The sequence below is a fragment of the Chiloscyllium punctatum genome, chromosome 30 (assembly GCF_047496795.1).
Source record: "Chiloscyllium punctatum isolate Juve2018m chromosome 30, sChiPun1.3, whole genome shotgun sequence".
Classification (NCBI taxonomy): Eukaryota; Metazoa; Chordata; class Chondrichthyes; order Orectolobiformes; family Hemiscylliidae; genus Chiloscyllium; species Chiloscyllium punctatum.
Genome location: NC_092768.1, coordinates 46,606,117 through 46,626,598, shown reverse-complemented (window position 1 = coordinate 46,626,598; position 20,482 = coordinate 46,606,117). Strand labels below are relative to the sequence as shown.

General features: G+C 42.8%; 1 protein-coding gene across 1 annotated transcript in view; it reads left to right on the top strand.

Moving 5' to 3' along the window:
* Positions 1-20,482, top strand: part of LOC140455672 (uncharacterized) — a 122,703-nt gene that overhangs the window by 70,097 nt on the left and 32,124 nt on the right. The gene's annotated exons all lie outside the window — the stretch shown is intronic.

Sequence of the window (20,482 nt, the reverse complement as noted above, 5' to 3'; positions counted from 1 at the left end):
AGCCTCCGAGTACATATCCGCAGTCATACAGGTGAAAGACCTTTCAGGTGTGAGGTGTGCGACAAATCATTCTCTCACTTAATGAGTCTCCGTGTACACCAATGTAGTCATTTAAGAGAGAAGCCCTTCACAGGGGAAGTTTGTGAGAAAGCATTCACACAGTTACAAAGCATCCTGCAGCATCAGACAATCCACACAGGGGAATAACCCTTCAAGTGTAGGGTTTACAATTGAGCTCTTTTGGTTCTTGGACTCTTCTGAGGTACCAGAGAGAAACTCTTCTGGGGCAATATTTGTGGCTGGGCTTCACTGACTCATCTGATTTCCTGAACCAAAGATGGATTCACACTGATGCCCAAGCATTCAGGAGTGCAGTGTGTGACAAGCCTTTCACAGAGTTCCTGGTCCATCAGCACATTCAGACAAGGAAGAAACCCTAACAGCGTGAATTCTGTAATAAAGCCATCACAATGTTGTCAGACCTCCTGGAAATCTTGTGAATGAAGGGGATTTTGTCCATTTAATCTTGCTCTCTAAGTGACCCTGATGACTTCAGAAAGCTTCACATGTCATGATGATCAGGGTATTGTTGACCTCTCAGGTTTCCTCCTCCCACCATGTGTCCTTTATCTATTGGATTTGTCTTTGAATGTCAGCCTTGAGTTGTTGAATTGCAGCATCCTTGAGTTGTGTCTTTGGGTTGTTCTGCCCAGCAATGAAGGCTGATTGTTTTTGTTCCAGGAGGTCACATAGTTGAGTGTCATGTTCATCGAGCCACCCCTGGTAACAATGATGCTCATACCCAATCTGTACAAAGTAGTTTAGTACAGTTGGCTTTATATTGATCTTACTGCTTGTAAATTGAGTTAAAGGTGTAAGGATTTTACAGATTGGTCGTGATTTACTCTTGGAATTCCTCTTGTTGGTTGGGCTGTTTTCATGCTGAGAAATTGTTCTTCGTCTTGGACTTTGGGTCTTCTTATATCTCTGGGTGGATCTTCTTCATTGATCGAACAAGTTGATGATCTGTCCAACAGCATCAGGCTCCCATGTGGATCAAGTGATGCAGACATCACTTAGAACTTTTTCTTAGCTTTAGACTACTTCCCATACCTCAGCAGCCAGATCTGTCCCCTCCATGTCAAAACTAAACTGACCATATGATCTACAGTTTGCAAATGACTGCGCTGTCATTGTTTACTCTGCAACAGATTTTTGTCCTCTCTCAATCTCTTCAATTCTTTATATCTTTGAATAATGTGAAAAAAAAATTACACATTAACATGTGGTCAGCCAAGTATTCTTCTCCCATTTATATTAAAGCAGAGACTCTGGAAATGTTGAGCACTTCCTCAATAGACAATTCTCTGAAGAGGCTGCCATTGACAATGAGATCCAACATGAGAGCAGCTGTCTCAATTCAGCCTTGTACCAATGACAGCTGCAAGGGTTTCGCTGCAATTGATCATTCCCCAGTCACTATTAAAGATCAGTCCTACTGACTACATCTGAAAAAGTGAACTGAGAGCAGTAGGCGGCCATTTGGCCCCTCAAGCCAGCTCGACTTTTCAGTAAGAACATGGCTGGTCTGATTTTGGCCTCAAATCCATATGACTGCCTACCCCAATTATCTTTGACTTCTTTGTTAGTTAAGAATTTATCAATCTCTGATTTCAAAAGATCCAGTGATCCTGCCTCTACTGCTCCCTGGGAAAGAGTTAGTTGACCTTCAACACCATTAAAGAAAGGGTATCTCCTGATCTCTGATTTAAAAGAGAGACCCCATGTTTGAAAACCATGCCCTCTAGTTCAACTAACTCGCACAAGGAAAAGCATCTTAGAAAAAGAAGGAAGCATATGTCAGGTACAGACAAGATATATTGAATGCACATTGGAGTATAAAGGCAGGAGGAGCATACTTAAGAGACAAATTAGGAGGGCAAAAAGGGGACGTGAGATGGCTTTGACAAATAGGGCTAAGGAGAATCCAAATGGTTTTTACAAATACATTAAGGACAAAAACGTAGCTAGGGTGAGAATAGGGCCCCTCAAAGATCAGCCTGCGGCCTTTGGGGGAGATACTAAATGAGTATTTTGCATTAGTATTTACTGTGGAAAAGGACAGGGAAAATATAGAATGTAGGGATAGAATATAGAATGTGGTGATATCTTGAAAAAAGCCCATATTACAGAGAAGGAAGTGCTGGATGTCTTGAAACACATAAGTGGATAAATCCCCAGGACCTGATCAGGTGTACCCCAGAACTCTGTGCAAAGCGAGGGAAGTGATTGCTGGGCCCGTTGCTGAGATATTTGATCAACGATCGTCACAAGTGAGGTGCCGGAAATCTGGAAGTTGGATAACGTGATGTCACTGTTTAAGGGTGGTAAGGACAAGCCAGGGAACTATAGACCGGTGAGCCTGTGGTAGTGGTGGGCAAGTTGTTGGTGGGAATCCAGAGGGACAGAATGTACATGTATTTGGAAAGACAAGGACTGATTAGGGATAGTCAATATGGCTTTGTGCGTGGGAAATCAAGTCTCACAAACTTGATCAAGTTTTTTGAAGAAGTAACAAAGAGGATTGATGAGGACAGAGCAGTGGACATGATCTATATGGACTTCAGTAAGGCATTCGACAAGGTTCCCCATGAGAGACTGGTTAGCAAGGTTAGATCTCATGGAATACAAGGAGAACTCGCCATTTGGATACAGAACTGGCTGAAAGGTAGAAGACAGAGGGTAGTGGTGGAGGGTTGTTTTTCAGACTGGAGGCCTGTGACCAGTGGAGTGCCACAAGAATCGATGCTGGGTCCTCTACTTTTCATCATTTATACAAATTATTTGGATGTGAGCATAACAGGTATAGTTAGTAAGTTTAGGAGAAAGTGAGGACTGCAGATGCTGGAGATCAGAGCTGAAAATGTGTTGCTGGAAAAGCGCAGCAGGTCAGGCAGCATCCAAGGAGCAGAAGAATCGACGTTCCGGGCATGAGCCCTTCTTCAGGAAGGCCTGAAGAAGGGCTTATGCCTGAAACGTCGATTCTCCTGTAGTTAGTAAGTTTGCAGATGATACCAAAATTGGACGTGTAGTGGACAGCAAAGAGAGTTACCTCAGATTATAACAGGATCTTGATCAGATGGGCCAGTGAGCTGAGAAGTGGCAGATGGAGTTTCATTTAGATAAATGTGAGGTGCTGCATTTTGGGAAAGCAAATCTTATTAGGACTTATACACTTAATGGTAAGGTCCTAGGAAGTGTTGCTGAACAAAGAGACCTTGGAGTGCAGGTTCATAGCTCCTTGAAAGTGGAGTCGCAAGTGGATAGGATAGTGAAGAGGACGTTTGGTATGCTTTTCTTTATTGGTCAGAGTATTGAGTACAGGAGTTGGGAGATCATGTTGCAGCTGTACAGAACATTGGTTAGACCACTTTTGGAATATTGCGTGGAATTCTGGTCTCCTTCCTATCGGAAAGATATGAAACTTGAAAGGGTTCAGAAAAGATTTACAAGGATGTTGCTAGGGTTGGAGGATTTGAGCTATAGGGAGAGGTTGAATAGGCTGTGGCTGTTTTTCCTGGAGTGTCGGAAGCTGAGGGGTGACCTTATAGAGGTTTATAAAATCATGAGGGGCATGGATAGGATAAATAGACAAAGTCTCTTCTCTAGGGTGGGGGGGAGGGGGGGAATCCAGAGCTAGAGGGCATAGATTTAGGGTGAGAGGGGAAAAATGTAAAAAAAACCTAAGGGGCAACTCTTTCACGCAGAGGGTGGTACATTTATGGAATGAGCTGCCAGAGGAAGTGGTAGAGGCTAGTACAATTGTAACATTTGAAAGGTATTTGGATGGGTATATGAATAGGAAGGGTTTGGAGGGATATGGGCTGGGTGCTGGCAGGTGGGACTAGATTGGGTTGGGATATCTGGTCGGCATGGACAAGTTGGATCAAAGGGTCTGTTTCTTGCTGTACATCTCTATGACCACCTTGTCCAGTCCCCTCAGGGTCTCCTATATTTTATTGAGACCACCTCTCCCTTCTCTAAACTTCCAATGGATATGTGCCCAGTCTGTACAACATTTCTTCATCGGATATCAGCCAGAAGAATCAGTCAAGTAAATCTTCTTTGAACTGTTTCTTGTAAGTTCATAAGACGTGGGGCAGAATTAGGCCATTCAGCCCATCAGGTCTGCTCCACCATTTGATCATGGCTGATATGCACCTCACCCCTATTTTCATGCCTTCTTCCCATAACTCTTCAACCCTTTACCAATTTAAAATGTGTTTAACTCCTCCTTATATTTACTCCCTATCCCAGCATCCACTGCACTTTGGGTCGTGAATTCCAGATTCACAACCCTTTGGGAGAAGTGGTTTCTCCTCAACTCTATCTTAAATTTGCTACACCTTATCCTAAGTCCTCTCATCTTAGAATGCCCCACAACAGGAAGTATCCAGTTCATGTTTATTTTATCCACACCTTTTATAATCTTGAATACCTCAATTCGATTCCCCCCCCATTCTTCTAATTTCCACAGAGTGTAAGCCTAAACTGTTCAATCTTCATAAGACAAACCCCTCATCTCTGGGATCAATTTTGTGAGCCTCCTCTGAACTGCCTTCAATGCCACTACGTCTTTCCTCGAATAAGGGGACCAAAACTGTGCACAATACTGTGGGTGTGGTCTCACAAATGCCTTGTATACTTGCAACAATACTTCCTTACTTTTATATTCTATTCCTTCAGCTATAAAAGCCAACATTCCATTCATTTTCTTTATTCTCTGCTATACCTGCATGTTAGTTTTCTGTGACTCATGAACGAGGACACCCAGATCCCTCTGCACCGGAGAACCCCAAAGTCTCTCCCCATTTACATAATAGGTCACCTTCCCATTTTTACGACCAAAATGCACGACCTCACACTTATCCATGTTAAACTCCATTTGCCACATTTTGGCCCACTATATCCATTTGTAAGATTCTTATTTCCTCATTGCAATTTACTGTCTCAACTATTTTTGTATCATCCGCATATTTGACTATGGAGCCTTCTATCATTGCATCAAAGTCATTGATGTAGATTATAGATAGCTGGAGTCTTGAAAGAACCGAACCTTGTGGCATCTACCAGTTACTTCTTGCCAACCAGAACAAAACTCATTTATCCTGACTTTCTGTCTTCTATCCATCAGTCAGACATCTATCCAAACTAATAAATTACCCTTAATCCCAAAAGATCCAACCTTGTAAATTAACCTTTTGTACAGCATCTTATCAAACACCTTGAAGTCCAGATATATTACTGTATATTACTGGATCGCCATTATCCATTTTGATTATTACATCTTCGAAGAACTCTAGCAAATTAGTCAAACATGATTTGCCCTTCATAAACCCTTGCTGACTCTGATAGATAGTGTTTTGACTTTCCAAATGTCCTAATATTGCTTCCTTGATAATTGATTCTAACACTTTCCCAACAACAGATGTTAAACTAAATGTTCTGTAATTTTCACATATTGCCTCCCTCCCTTTTTGAATAAGGGTGTTACATTAGCATTTTTTTCAATCCACTGGAACCTTTTCTGTATCCACTATCTCCACCCCCACTTTCTTTAATACCCTAGGATCTTGGCATTCAGGCCTGGGGGACTTGTCTGTCCCCAATCCTAATAGTTTGCTGAGTACCTTTTCCCTATCGATATTGATTGTTCTAACTTCTACACTTTCTATTGCCTCTGACTTGTCCATTCTAATCGGTATGGTACTATTGTCCTCTACTGCAAAACTGAGGCAAAGTATTGATTTAGCGTATCTGCTATTTCAGTGCTCCCCAACATTAACTCTCTGGTTTCCTCTTCCAAGGGACCAAAATTTACCTTAGCAATTCTCTTCCCTTTTAGATACCAATTGAAGCTTTTGCTATCCTTTTTGATATTTTGTGCTAGTTTTATTTTGTATTTTGTCTCAGATCTTTTTATTAATTGTTTAGTGTCCCTTTGTTTATGTTTGAAAGTTTCCCAATCTTCCAGCCTGCCACTGGTTTTTGTATTATGGTATACCTTAGTTTTTACTTTATATTGTCTTTGACCTCTTTGTTCAGCCATGGATTTTTTAAAACTCTCCTTACCATCTTTCTTCCTCACTGGGATATATTTTAGTTGTGAGGTCTGACTTAATAGCAATTTTCCCAATCTTTCAGGATAAGAACTTGAGGGTAAATGGAAGGAAGATTCCCTGTCTTGTTGTGTGGAGAGTCTAAAACTAGGTGCTATCAATATAAGATGGCCAATAATAAAGCCAGTGAGGAATTCAGGAGAAACTTCACCAAGAGAATGATGAGAATGTGGAACTTACTCCCACAGGGAACTATTGAGGAAATAGGTTGGGTGCATTTTTGGGAAAGTTGGTAAGTCCACAAGGGAGAAAGGAATAGAGGATCTGTTGAGAACATAACATAAAAAGTGACAATAAAAGCTCATGTCACTAGCAGAAGCACCAGGTGAAAACAACTGGGCCAAATGGTCTGTTTCTGTGCTTTAAAGACGAATAAAATCAAAAAACTCTGGAAATTCTCAGCAGGTCAGGCAGCATTTGTGGAGAGAAACACAGTTAACACTAAATGACTCTTCATCACAAATTAGGCTGGACATTGGATGGTACCTCCTAATGTCACACAACTTTTACCTCTGCTGTGTAAGAAAGGCAAGGTTACAGTGACCATGGCGAATTGCAATACGCAGGTGGACTGGGAAAATCAGGTTGGCAGTGGATTGCAAGAAAGGGAATTTGTGGAATGTCTACAAGATGACTTTTTGGAGAACCTTGTGGTGGAGCTCACTAGGCAGTTCTGGATTTGGTATTGTGCAATGAAGCAGACTTGATAAGGGAGCTTAAGGTGAAGGAACCCTTACGAGGCAGTGAACATAACATGATAAAGCTTACTGTACAATTTGAGAGGGAGCAGGTGAAATAAAATGTAACGATATCACAGTTGAATAAAAGCAACTACAGAGGCATGAGGGAGGAGCTGACCAGAACTGACCCTGAGAGGAGCCTAGCCGGAAAGACTGTGGAACAGCAATGGTTTCATTAAGGGGAGGTCATGCCTGAAAAATCTGATAGAATTCTTTGAGGAGGTAACAAGCAGGTTAGACCATAGAGAATCAATGGATATTATCTACTTGGATTTCCAGAAGGCCTTTAACAAGGTGCTACACAGGAGGCTACGGATCCATGTGTTAGAGGCAAGGTACTAGTTTGTTTTGAAGATTGGCTGTCTGGCAGAAGGCGGAGTGTGGGGATGAAAGGGTCCTTCTCAGGATTGCAGCCAGTGACTAGTGATGTTCCACAAGGGTCAGTGTTGGGACCACAACAGTTCATTTTACACATTAATGATCTTGATGAATTGAGGGCATTCTGACTAAGTTTGGAAATGATCCAAAGATAGATGAAAGAGCAGGTAATATTGGGGAGGCTGCTGATTAGCAAGGTTAGATCTCATGGATTACAGGGAGAACTAGTCATTTGGATACAGAACTGGCTCAAAGGTAGAAGACAGAGGGTGGTGGTGGAGGGTTGTTTTTCAGACTGGAGGCCTGTGACCAGTGGAGTGCCACAAGGATCAGTGCTGGGTCCTCTACTTTTTGTTATTGACATAAATGATTTGGATGTGAGCATAACAGGTACAGTTAGTAAGTTTGCAGATGACACCAAAATTGGAGGTGAAGTGGACAGCGAAGAGGGTTACCTCAGATTACAACAGGATCTTGACCAGATGGACCAATGGGCTGAGAAGTGGCAGATGGAGTTTAATTCAGCTAAATGCGAGGAACTGCATTTTGGGAAAGCAAATCTTAGCAGGACCTATACACTTAATGGTAAGGTCCGAGGGAGTGTTGCTGAACAAAGAGACCTTGGAGTGCAGGTTCAAAGCTCCTTGAAAGTGGAGTTGCAGGTAGATAGGATAGTGAAGAAAGCATTTGGTATGCTTTCCTTTACTGGTCAGAGTATTGAGTACAGGGGTTGGGAGGTCATGTTGCGCCTGTACAGGACATTGGTTAGGCCACAGTTGGAATATTGCATGCAATTCTGATTTCCTTCCTATCGGAAGGATGTTGTGAAACTTGAAAGGGTTCAGAAAAGATTGACAAGGATGTTGCCAGGGTTGGAGGATTTGAGCTATAGGGAGAGGCTGAACAGGCTGGGGCAGTTTTCCTTGGATCGTCGGAGGCTGAGGGGTGACTTTATAGAGGTTTACAAAATTATGAGGGGCAAGAATAGGATAAATAGACAAAGTCTTTTCCCTGGGGTTGAGGAGTCCAGAACTAGAGGGCATAGGTTTAGGGTGAGAGGGGAAACATATAAAAGAGACCTAAGGGGCAATGTTTTCACGCTGAGGGTGGTACATGTATGGAATGAGCTGCCAGAGGATGTGGTGGAGGCTGGTACAATTACAACATTTAAGAGGCATTCGGATGGGTATATGAATAGATTAGAATGGTGCTGGAAAAGCACAGCAGTTCGGGCACCATCCAAGGAGCTGTAAAATCGACGTTTTGGGCAAAAGCCCTTCATTAGGAATACAGGCAGAGAGCCTGAAGGGTGGAGAGATAAATGAGAGGAGGATGGGGGTGGGGAGAAAGTAGCATAGAGTACAATAGGTGAGTGGGGGAGGGGATGAAGATGATAGGTCAGGGGAAGGATGGAGTGGATAGGTGGAAAAGAATAGGCAGGTAGGACAAGTCATGGGGACAGTGCTGAGCTGGAAGTTTGGAACTGGGGTGAGGTGGGGGAAGGGGAAATGAGGAAACTGTTGAAGTCCACATTGATGCCCTGGGGTTGAAGTGTTCCGAGGTGGAAGATGAGGCGTTCTTCCTCTGGTGGTGAGGGAACGGCGTTGAAGGAGGCCCAGGACCTCCATGTCCTCGGCAGTGTGGGAGGGGGAGTTGAAATGTTGGGCCACAGGGCGGTGTGGTTGATTGGTGCGGGGGTCCCAGAGATGTTCCTAAAGCGCTCTGCTAGGAGGCGTCCAGTCTCCCCAATGCAAAGGAGACAGCATCGGGAGCAACGGATACAATAAATGATATTGGTGGATGTGCAAGTAAAACTTTGATGGATGTGGAAGGCTCCTTTAGGGCCTTGGATAGAGGTGAGGGAGGAGGTGTGGGTGAAGATTTTGCAATTCCTGCAGTGGCAGGGGAACGTGCCAGGACAGGAGGGTGGGTTGTAGGGGGGCATGGACCTGACCAGGTAGTCACGGAGGGAATGGTCTCCAGTGTCTGCAGTCATTGTTTTTACCTGGGTATATGAATAGGAAGGGTTTAGAGGGATATTGGCTGGGTGCTGGCAGGTGAGACTAGATTGGGTTGGGATATCTGGTCGGCATGGACAGGTTGGACCGAAGAGTCTGTTTCCATGCTGTACATCTCAATGACTCTAATTTAGGTGAGTGGGCAAAAAAGTGGCAGATGGAATACAACAAGAGAAAGTTTGAGGTCATGCACTTTGGTAGGAAGAATGGAGGCATAGATTATTTTTTAAATGAGGAGAAAATTCAGAAATTTGAAGTGCAAAGGGACTTGAGATTCTGAGCCCAGCACACTCTTAAGGTAAACTTCCAAGTTGAATTGGTAGTTAGGAAGGCAAGCATAATATTGGCACTTATATCAAAAGGATTAGAATGTAAAAGCAGGGATGTACTCCTGAGGCTTTTTAAGGCTCTGGTCAGACCATATTTGGAGTATTGTGAGCAATTTTGGGCCCCATATCTTAGGAAGAATGTGCTGACCCTGAAAGTGGGTCCAGAGGAGGTGCACAAGAATCATCATGAGAATGAAAAGCTTAACATATGAAGAACGTTTCAGGATTCTGGGTCTTTACTCAAAGGAATTTAGAAGGATGAGGGGGGGATCTAATTGAAATATACAGACTACTGAATGGCCTGGACAGAATGGACGCTGGGAAGATGTTTCCATTAGCAGGAGAGACTAGGCCCCAAGGGCACAGCTTCAGAATAAAGGGAAGATGCTTTAGAACAGGGTGGGGAGAAACTTCTTCAGCTAGAGAGTGGTGAATCCGTGTAATTCATTGCCACAGAAGGCTGTGGAGACCAAGTTCTTGAGTATATTTAAGACAGAGATAGATAGGTTCTTGATTGTAAAGGGGATCAAAGGTTATGGGGAGAATGGGGTTGAGAAATATATCCTGATGAAAGGCTTATGCCCGAAACGTCGATTCTCCTTGGATGCTACCTTCCCTGCTGTGCTTTTCCAGCACTACACTCTCAACTCTGAGCTCCAGCATCTGCAGTCCTCACTTTCTCCTCCTTGAGAAATATATCAGTCATGATTGAATGGTGGAGCAGATTCAATGGGCTGAATGGCCTGATTTCTGCTGCCTGCAGAAATCTTATAGTTGCCTGCACTGTAAGAAGTCTTATAGTTGCCTGCACAGCTCTCCGACATTTACCTGCATAAAACTCCCCTTCACCATTACCAACCACTCTGTTCACAGCATTAGTGCCCCTTTGGGCCTAAGGTCAGAGCCTTTCTTATTTTTGTGTCATCACAGATAGTCATCCTGGAGTTAATCTCTGAGTTATCTCTAGAAGCTGCAGAGTCTCTGAGGATTCTTACTGATTTCCAACACCCTCTGAAACATAGTCTTTTGACACACAACTCCGACAGTATTTCATAGGTTGACCTCTGCCTGTATGCGCTGTTGTCTGAAAACTGATCTTCTTGTTCAGCAGGCAGATAAAGTCATAGAACAAAGAAACAAGCCCTTCAATCGAACCGAACCATGCTGATCATAATTCCAACTAAACTAATCCCACCTGCCTGCTCATGACTCATATCCCTCCAAATCTTTCCTATTCATGTACTTAACCAAATGTCTTTTAAACATTAAACAAGTGCCCACATCCAGCACTTCCTCAGGAAGTTCATTCCACATGCAAACCACCCTCTGTATTCAACAAAATTTCCTCCCTTTTTTAAATCTTTCTTCTCACCTTAAAAATGTGTCCTAGAGTCTTGAAATCCCCCATCCTAAGGAAAAGACACCTACCATTAGTCCTATCTATCGTGAGGAATGAACTTTCTGAGGAAGTGCTAGATGTGGGCACAATTACAATGTTTAAAAGACATTTGGTTAAGTACATGAATAGGAAAGATTTGGGATTAGTTTAGTTGGGATTATGACTGGCATGGCTGGTTGGATCGAAGGGTCTGTTTCTCTGCTGTATGGCTTTATCTGCCTGCTGAACAAGGAGGTCAATATCCAGGCAAGAGAGCGTACAGGCTGAGGTCGACCTACTAAATACTGTTGGCGTTGTGTGGCAAGAGACTATGCTCAGTAAGGAAGTAATTGGACCCATCTGTGAAATGTTGGATGGTGACCTGAAGACAATCTCAAAATGCCACACTGCCTTATCAGAGCTGATGAAACTCACAACAGCACTGAATTTCTTTACCTCTGGGTCACCTCAGCCTGGCAACATTAACCTGTGTAACATTCCCCACAGCACTGTGAGGGTTTGCGTTCACCAGGTCACAGGCCATTTTCCATAGAACTTCTGATGTAATTCACTTTGATATGTCCTCTGTGAGGATGAAATAGAGGTCCCTCGTGTTCTCCAAGATCGCTGACTTCCCAGATCGCTGACATGTTCCATTGAAGGCACCAAAAGAAAAGCCTGTTTTGTTCATCAACAGGAAGGGTTTCCATTCACTGAACATGATGATTGTATGTGGTGCCCATATGAAGATCCTAAATGTAAATGTGGATAACTGGAGAAGTGCACATGATTCCTTTATCCTGGTGACCTCAAGGTTGTACCTGACCATGAGTGTGTCTCCAGGAATTTTAGGCTAGTTACTGGGGCATGAGGGATACCTGCTGAGGACAAGGCTGATGACACCATATCTGAGGACTAACAACAAAGGGTATGAATGATACAATCGTGCACATATAGCAACATGTCAGGTAGTGGACAGAACAATCTGGCTCCTCAAGTCACATTTCCATTGCCTGGACAGGTCAGGAAGCACTTTATGGTTCTCATGGGTGAGAATTTCTCAGATTGTAGTGTGTATTGCACAACTTTGCCATCCAGGATGTTCGTGACCTTCACCCAGAGAATGCTTTTGAGCCAGAAATGGAAGAGCTGGAGGAGCGCATTGTGGATGCAGATGCAGACAGGCTGCTCAGAGGACATGAGAAGTCTCTAGCAGTAGCCGCCATCAGAGCAAGTCGAGATTGCCTGGTCGCTACTGCTTTCAGACACTGAATTAGATAGTCATTGTCTATCCTTCCCTCCCTCTCAAAATAAAATAAGGCTAGACTTGTAAATATTCTTACCACTGGAAAGACCTTTGACATAGTTACTGCAGAAGGTAAACTCAGCTGTTCAAATTAAAGGCAATCAAACAATTGTATTCTCAAATATTTTATATCTTGTACTTCTTTTTATTAGCCTCATCTGAATAAAATATTTCAGTCATCTTTCGGAATATTTCTATGTTATGATTTCAGCTGAAACCAACAAGTCAGATTTCAGATTGAAGCCTGGTTAGAGCAGAAGTTTCATTTTCTGTTGGTTACCATGGTTCTTCACTGAACACACAGGAAAGGGTCAGTTAGCTCAGTTGTTTGGAATGACAGGTTTGCGATGCAGAATGATGCCAACATCACAGTAAATTCATACTGGCTAAGGTTACTATGAAATCCCACCTTCTTAACCTCACTTCTTGCCTGAGGTGTGGTGACCCTCAGGTTAAACCACCATCTGTTTCTTTGAGAGAGTAACCATATTGTCCTCTGGGACTATGGCAACTTTACCTTTCTAAAAAAAAGACAAAAACAACAAACCAGCCACTCAACAATTTACAAAGATCTTAACATAAACAATAAAACAAAGTTTTAACCTGTTTCCCAACACGATCCTTTACAGATACTCAATTTCTAATATGTATCACTTCTATCTCAACAATATTTTGCTTCACTGACTCTTTGTGATTTGATTCTTGAACTGCTGAAACAGTTTACAACTTCTTTCTAAGTCTGCTGTTTATTTCAATTCTTAGTGCTTAAACCTCCCTTTTAGTTCTGATAACTTAATAACTTCTATCCACTGTCACAACCTGAAGATTCTACAGAACATAACTAACTCTTAAGGTGACTGGTTCCTCCTGAGCTGAAACTTTGAACCTTCTGTACTTATGTCAAAAGCTAAACAAGTACCTTTCCTGCTCCTTGGATGCTGCCTGACCTGCTGTGCTTTTCCAGCACCACTCTAATCTAGACTCTGGTTTCTAGCATCTGCAGTCCTTGTTTTTACCAAGTACCTTTTCTCTACCTACCCTAAACTCAGTAGTATATTAGTTAACACCACAGGGGTCTGGCCATGCATTTAACTGACATGATATGCTTTCTTGGAAACTATGCCTTTAGTTCATTATTCTAGATAACTGTTTTTAAGAGGCCAGAAAGTTATCTTTAGAAAAGTGAAACTAATTCAGATTGCAATGCTTGACAGTTATAGAATCGATGAGAGATCTTTAGGTCAGACTTCATTTCAAAGTATAGTCAATTTGACATAACTATTCAGCTTTTGTAGCTTAAGACAAAGTTAAAGATCCTGATTTCTGGAACTTTCTCAGGTTCCCAGAAGGCACTTTACTCAGAGAGAGATCCATGCAGCTTGTACAGCTTTCAGATTCCTTTTTCAGAAAAGACCATTCTCTTTGCTGCCAGCTTGAAACCATAGAGATCCACAGGCCAAAAAAAGTCCTTTGGCCCATTGAGGCCATGCCAGTGAAAACCAACCACCAAACTACTTTAATGTCATTTTCCAGCTCTTGACCCAAAGCCCTGATTGCCTTAACATCATAAGTGCACATATAATTACCTCTTAATTGTTATGAGCATTTCTGCCTCTACCACCCAATTCTCACCACCCTCTCATCCTTTCTAAACCTTCTGTCTGTTACCTTAAATCTATGCTGCCTGTTTATTGATCTCTCCGTCAAGGGGAAACATCTCTTCCTGTTTATCCTATTTATTCCCCTCATAATTTTATGCATTTCAGTCATGTTCCCAGTTTCCTCTGCTCTCAGGAAAACAACACAACTCTGTCCAATCTCTCTTTATAACTGAAACTCTCCAGCCCCGGGACCATCCTGGTAAATCTCCTCTGCAACTCTCCAGTGCTATTGCATCCATCTGAAAATATGGATTCCAGAACTGCTCATAATATTGTGGCCTAAACAACATCTTATACAGTTCCAGTATAATCTCTCTGCCCTTAAACTCAATGACTCAACTAATAAAGGCAAGGGTACCATATTCCTTTTAACCACTTTATCGACCTGTCCTGATACATTAAAGGACAGGTGGACATGTACACCAAGATCCCTCTGATTCTTGGTGCTTCCGAGGGTCCTACCATTCATCATCGTTCCCATGCCTTGTTTTTCCTACTTAAGTACATCACCTCACGTTAATCTGTACTGAATTCCATTTGCCATTGATAAGGCTGTTTATATCCTTTTAAAGTCTGTTACCCTCCTAACTATTTACCACCCTATCAATTTTTGTGTCTTCTGAAAACTTATAGGTCAACATTACTGATGCTACTGTTCTACATTCAAGTCTATTTAAAGTCTATATAAACCACAATCAGAGGTCTTCACCACTGACCCGTTGGGACCCCACTGGTCACAAACAGAAAAACATCTCTCAACCATATCCTCTCCTTTCTGCCATTCAGCCAATTGTAGATCTAATTTGCCAAATTTCCTTGGATTCTACAGCTCTACAAGTCCCTGGTGAGACCACACTTGGAATATTGTGTCCAGTTCTGGTCACCCTACTATAGGAAAGGTACAGAGGCTTTGGAGGGGGTGCAAAGAAGGTTTACCAGGACGCTGCCTGGAGGGCTTGCCTTATGAAGAAAGGTTGAATAAGCTCGGATTTTTCTCTCTGGAGAGAAGGAGGAAGAGAGGAGACTTGATCGAGGTGTACAAAATAATGAGAGGAATAGATAGAGTCAATAGCCGGAGACTTTTTCCCAGGGCAGGATTGACTGGTACAAGGGGTCATAGTTTTAAGATATTAGGAGAAAGGTATAGAGGAGACGTCAGAGGTAGGTTCTTAAACACATAGAGTTATGAATGCATGGAATGTGTTGCCAGCGATGGTAGCAGAGCCATTAAGGACATTTAAGTGACTGCTGGACATGCACATGGATAGCAGTGAGTTGAGGGGTGTGTAGGTTAGGTTATTATATTTTACATTAGGATGGAACACCGGCACAATATCGTGGGTCAAAGAGCCTGTTCTGTGCTGTACTTTTCTTTGTTCTATGGGTTCTTAGTCTCCCTATCAGTCTCCCATGCAGGAATTTTTCAAAAGCTGCGCTGAAATAATAGCTGACATCAAAAGCATTGCCCTCACCTACACACCTGGTTGGCTTTTCAAAAAATTCAATCAAGTTTTACAGATATGACCTCCCTTAACAAAATCATGCCATCTGTTCATGTCAATCCCTGCCTCACCAAATGCAGATTAATTCTGTCCCTTAAAATTGCTTCCAATAGTTTTCTCACCACCAAGGTTAGGCTGAGTCCCCTATGGCTTCTTGGTGGTTTGTTGCTTCACTCAGCGCTGGGTAATACAAGATGGAAGATGGGAAAAAATTATGACTGTAAGAGTTGCACCTATTTTGAAGTATTTTAGGTTTTAGAGCTGATTTCCTCAAATTCCAGGAGCAGTAATTACTGTTGCATTGTTTTGGAACTTTCGGAATAAAAAGATCAAAACAACAGCACTTTAAAAAGGAGGAAGCAAGACAAAGGCAGAGACCACATGGTCAATGAAAGAGAGAGAGAAAGAAATCTGCACTGCTGTCTGACACACGAGTGAATCTGCACAGATACTACCTTTGCTGTTTGAGTTCAAGTATTTCTGGACATTGGAGTGCGTCTAAGAAAAATTAACCAACAATGAAAATCACAGCTGACCTTGCAGGAGACTGTGTGGGAGAGCTCATAGCATGGGAGCGATAAGTGCATGGTTTTTGAGTGTTACCCTGCCTTTTTTTTGTAAATCTACAATTGTGAGTAGAGTGGGTTCGTTTTGGTTATGTTTTATTGAGATATGCCTCTTGAAAAGACTTGGGGTCGGGGAATCCAGAACTAGAGGGCATAGGTTTAGGGTGAGAGGGGAAAGATATAAAAGAGACCTAAGGGGCAACTTTTTCATGCAGAAGGCGGTACATGTGTGGAATGAGCTGCCAGAGGATGTGGTGGAGGCTGGTACAATTGCAACATTTAAGAGGCATTTGGATGGGCATATGAATAGGAAGGGTTTGAAGGGATATGGGCCGGTTGCTGGCAGGTGGGACTAGATTGGGTTGGGATATCTGGTCGGCATGGACGGGTTGGACTGAAGGGTCTGTTTCCATGCTGTACATCTCTATGACTCTACTCCCAGTGCCATGAGCTAGTGAGGGTAGGAATAGGAGGATAGAGCAGATGAACGTGTAGCTGAGGAGCTGGTGCAGGGGAGAAGAGTACACATTTTTGGATCATTGGAATCTCTTCTGGGGTAGAACTGACCTATATAAGAAGGACAGATTACACCAGAATTGCAAGGGGAGATTTGCTGGAGCTGCTTGGAAGGATTTAAACTAGTAAGGTGGGGCTGTGGGACCAAGGGAGATAGTGAGGAAAGAGATCAGTCTAAGACTGGTACAGTTGGGAAAAGGAGCAAGTCAAACAGTCAAAGGCAGGCAGGAACACAGCAGGGAATGAGATAGGACTGCTAAATTAAACTGCATTTATTTCAATGCAAGAGGGAAGATAGATTAACTCAGGGCATGGGACTGAGATATCATTGCAGTTACAGAGACATGGCTCAGGGATGGTCCGGACTAGTGGCTTAATGTTCCAGGATATAAATACTATAAAAAGGATAGAAAAGGGGGTAAGAGAGGAGGGGGAGTGGCATTTTTGACAAGGTATAACATTACAGCTACACTTAGAACACAGTACATTAGAGCGCAGTACAGGCCCTTCAGCCCTGATGTTATGCCAATCTGTGAAACCAATCTGAAGCCCATCTAACCTACATTATTCTATTATCATCCATATATTTATCCAATGGCAATTTAAATGCCCTTGAAGTTGGCAAGTTGCAGGCAGAGCATTCCATGCCTTACTACTCTCTGAGTAAAGAACCTACCTCTGACATCGGTCCTATATCTATTACCCCTCAATTTAAAGTGATGTCCTCTCATGCTAGCCATCACCATCTGAGGAAAAGGGATCTCACTGTCCACCTTCTCTAATCCTCTTGAATGTCTCTATTAAATCACCTCTTAACCTTCTTCTGATGAAAACAGCCTCAAGTCCCTCAGCCTTTCCTCATAAGACCTTCCCACCATACCAGGCAACATCCTGCTAAATCTCCACTGCACCCTTTCCAATGCTTCCACGTCATTCCTATAATGTGGTGACCAGAACTGTGTGCAATACTCCAAGTGCGGCCGCACCAGTTTTGTGCAGCTGCAACATGACCTCATGGCTCTGAAATCCAATACCTCAATCAATAAAAGCCAGCACACCATACGCCTTCTTAAAACTCTGTCAACCTGAGTGACAACTTTCAGGGATCTATGCACATGAACCCCGAGAGCTCTCTGCTCATCCACACTACCACGAATCTTAGCATTATCCCAGTACTTTAGATTCCTGTTACTCCTTCCAAAGTGAATCACCTCACGCTTTTCTGCATCAAACTCCATTTGCCACCTCTCAGCCCAACTTTGCAGCTTATCTATGTTCCTCTGTAACCTGCAACATCGTTCTTCACTGTCCACAGCTCCACTGACTTTAGTGTCATCTGCGAATTTACTAACCAATTATTCTATGCCCTCATCCAGGTTATTCATAAAAATGACATACAGCAATGACCCCAATACAGATCCTTGCGGTACACCACTAGTAACTGAACTGCAGGATGAACATTTCCCATTAACCACCACCTCTAGCCAGTTTCAGATCCAAAGCATAAGATCACCCTCAATCACATGCCTCCGTATTTTCTGTAATAGCCTCCCGTGGGGAACCCTATCAAATGCTTTACTGAAATCCATATACACCACATCAACCACTTTACCCTCATGAGGGAAGATATTTCTGGGAATATGTTCAGGGAGGTTATTTGGGTGGAACTGAGTAATAGGAAAGGGATGATCACCTTATTGGGATTGTACTCTTCACACCCCAGTAGTCATAAGGAAATTGAGAAACAAATTTGTAAGATCTCCGTTCTCTGTAAGAATAATAGGATGGTAATGATGGGGGATCATCTAAACATAGACTGGGACTGCCATAGTGTTAAGGCCTTGGATGGAGAGGAGTTTGTTAAGTGTGTACAAGAAAAGTTTCTGATTCAGTATGTGGCTGTACCTACCAGAGAAGATGCAAAATTTGACCTACTCTTGGGAAATAAGGCAGGGCAAGTGACTGAGATGTAAATGGGGGAACACTTTGGGGTGAGCACCCATAAGAAGAACAGGGGGCCCACTCAGTTAGTGGGCTCTGCTGAAGCCTCATCTACATATATATGGATGGTAAACATACAGACCTGTATATACAAATGATTAATTCTGATCTCCGTATGTGAAGAAATAGAATGTAAACGTATGTATAGCACCACCAATTGTACAGATCATCAAAATATTTTATGAATAAAGTATATTTTTGAAATAAAAGAAACAGAAAAGGTTGAATGGGAGTAATGCTGTTGATATGGTATACATTGATTTCCAGAAGGCATTTATACAGTGACAAACAACAGATTTGTGAGGAAAGATAGGTCATGGTAGCACTGCAGAAACAAGATTGGCTGAGTGATAGGAAACTGAGAGTTATGGTCAATGAATGCTTTTCAAGCTGGAGGAAGGTTTACAGCGGAGTTCCCCAGGGCTCGGTATTAGGAGCCTTCATTTTCCTTGCTTGTTAAAGACACGAACAAGAAGGCATAGATTTAAAGTGATGGGCAAATGAAGCATGGGTGATGTGAGGAAAAGACTTTTGACTTCAACTTTAGTTTGGGTATGGAATGTACTGCTTGGAAATGTGATGGAGACAGATTCAATTGAGGCATTCAAGAGGACACTGGATCATTAGTTGGATAGAAATGTTGTGCAGGGAAATGGGGAAAAGGCAGGGATTGATGCTGGTAGTAGAACCAGTGCAAGCACAATGATCTGAGTGACCTCCTGAACCGTAACAATTCTATGTCGCAGCCTCCCTTCACTGGATGTACTGCGTCTGGAGAGCTCCCTATTTGCCCAAGTTCTACTCTTAAACCCAACATCTGATGGCAACAAGATCAGTGATACAAGAGTCTTGATCCTGATCTGGCTGCGAGTTACCTGGGTTTTGTGTGTCAGCTGATATTGTTCAAAGTTCACTCTCAAGGTCTTCTCTCGCTCTCCTTTGAAACCTGTTATAACTTGCCTCAAAAATCAACCGTTAACCCCTATGTTCTTGTCTCGAGTTGTTGTTCCCTCTACAAAATTCTTGAACGTGTGTTGACCCCAACATCTTAGAAAGAGATATGGGGTCAGAAATCAGACGTGGAAACAGGTGAAGGCTAAATGGTTGACATCTGGAGAGCAGTGAGTGTTTACTCCCCAAGTCACGGAGTCGTCTCTTGAGAAGCTGTTGCTTTCCATAATCAGGTTATTTTCCGCGTGTGGAATCACTAGCTGAGCATGTGCCGATTCTATCATTGCACGTCATCACTGCCTTGGAAACTGATCTGCTATCAAACACCGAGGATACACATCCCACATTGATGTTGTCAGTTCCAAAGCGCCTCCGGATGAAGAATGCCATTCCACACGAGAAATCTGTCAAACATTTACAAGGGGAACTGAGACAGCAGCTGCAATAAGTGAGGTTTTATTCAGCTAGGACAATGACAAGTTTAAATCCCCACCTGATCTGCTTTTCAAAGTCACCGGTCAGTTTCCCAAGTTTCAGGAAACTCATGTTGCTCCAGAAATATTTGGATTGACTGTGAGAGAGTCAATCAGAGAGTCCACCCACTCTGCCCATTGTCTCCTCTTCCTCTTCCAGAGCTGGTTCACTTCCTATAGGGACTGAAAACCAAGTGAGGAGATGGTGAGTGAAGGAGCAGCTTTTATACAAATTGTATCCCGTAATATCCACACCAGTCTTCAGGTAGTCTGACTATGCATGAGCATTTGGGGTGGAAGTGTCTGTTAAGCTTTGTGAGAAGATCCAATATAATTCTGGTCTCCCTTCTATCGTTGTTAAACTTGAGAGGGTACAGAAATGATTTACAAGGATGTTGCCAGAACCGGAGAGATTGAATAGGCTGAGGCTATATTCCCTGTAACGTTGGAGTTTGAGGGGTGACCTTGTAGAGGTTTATAAAAT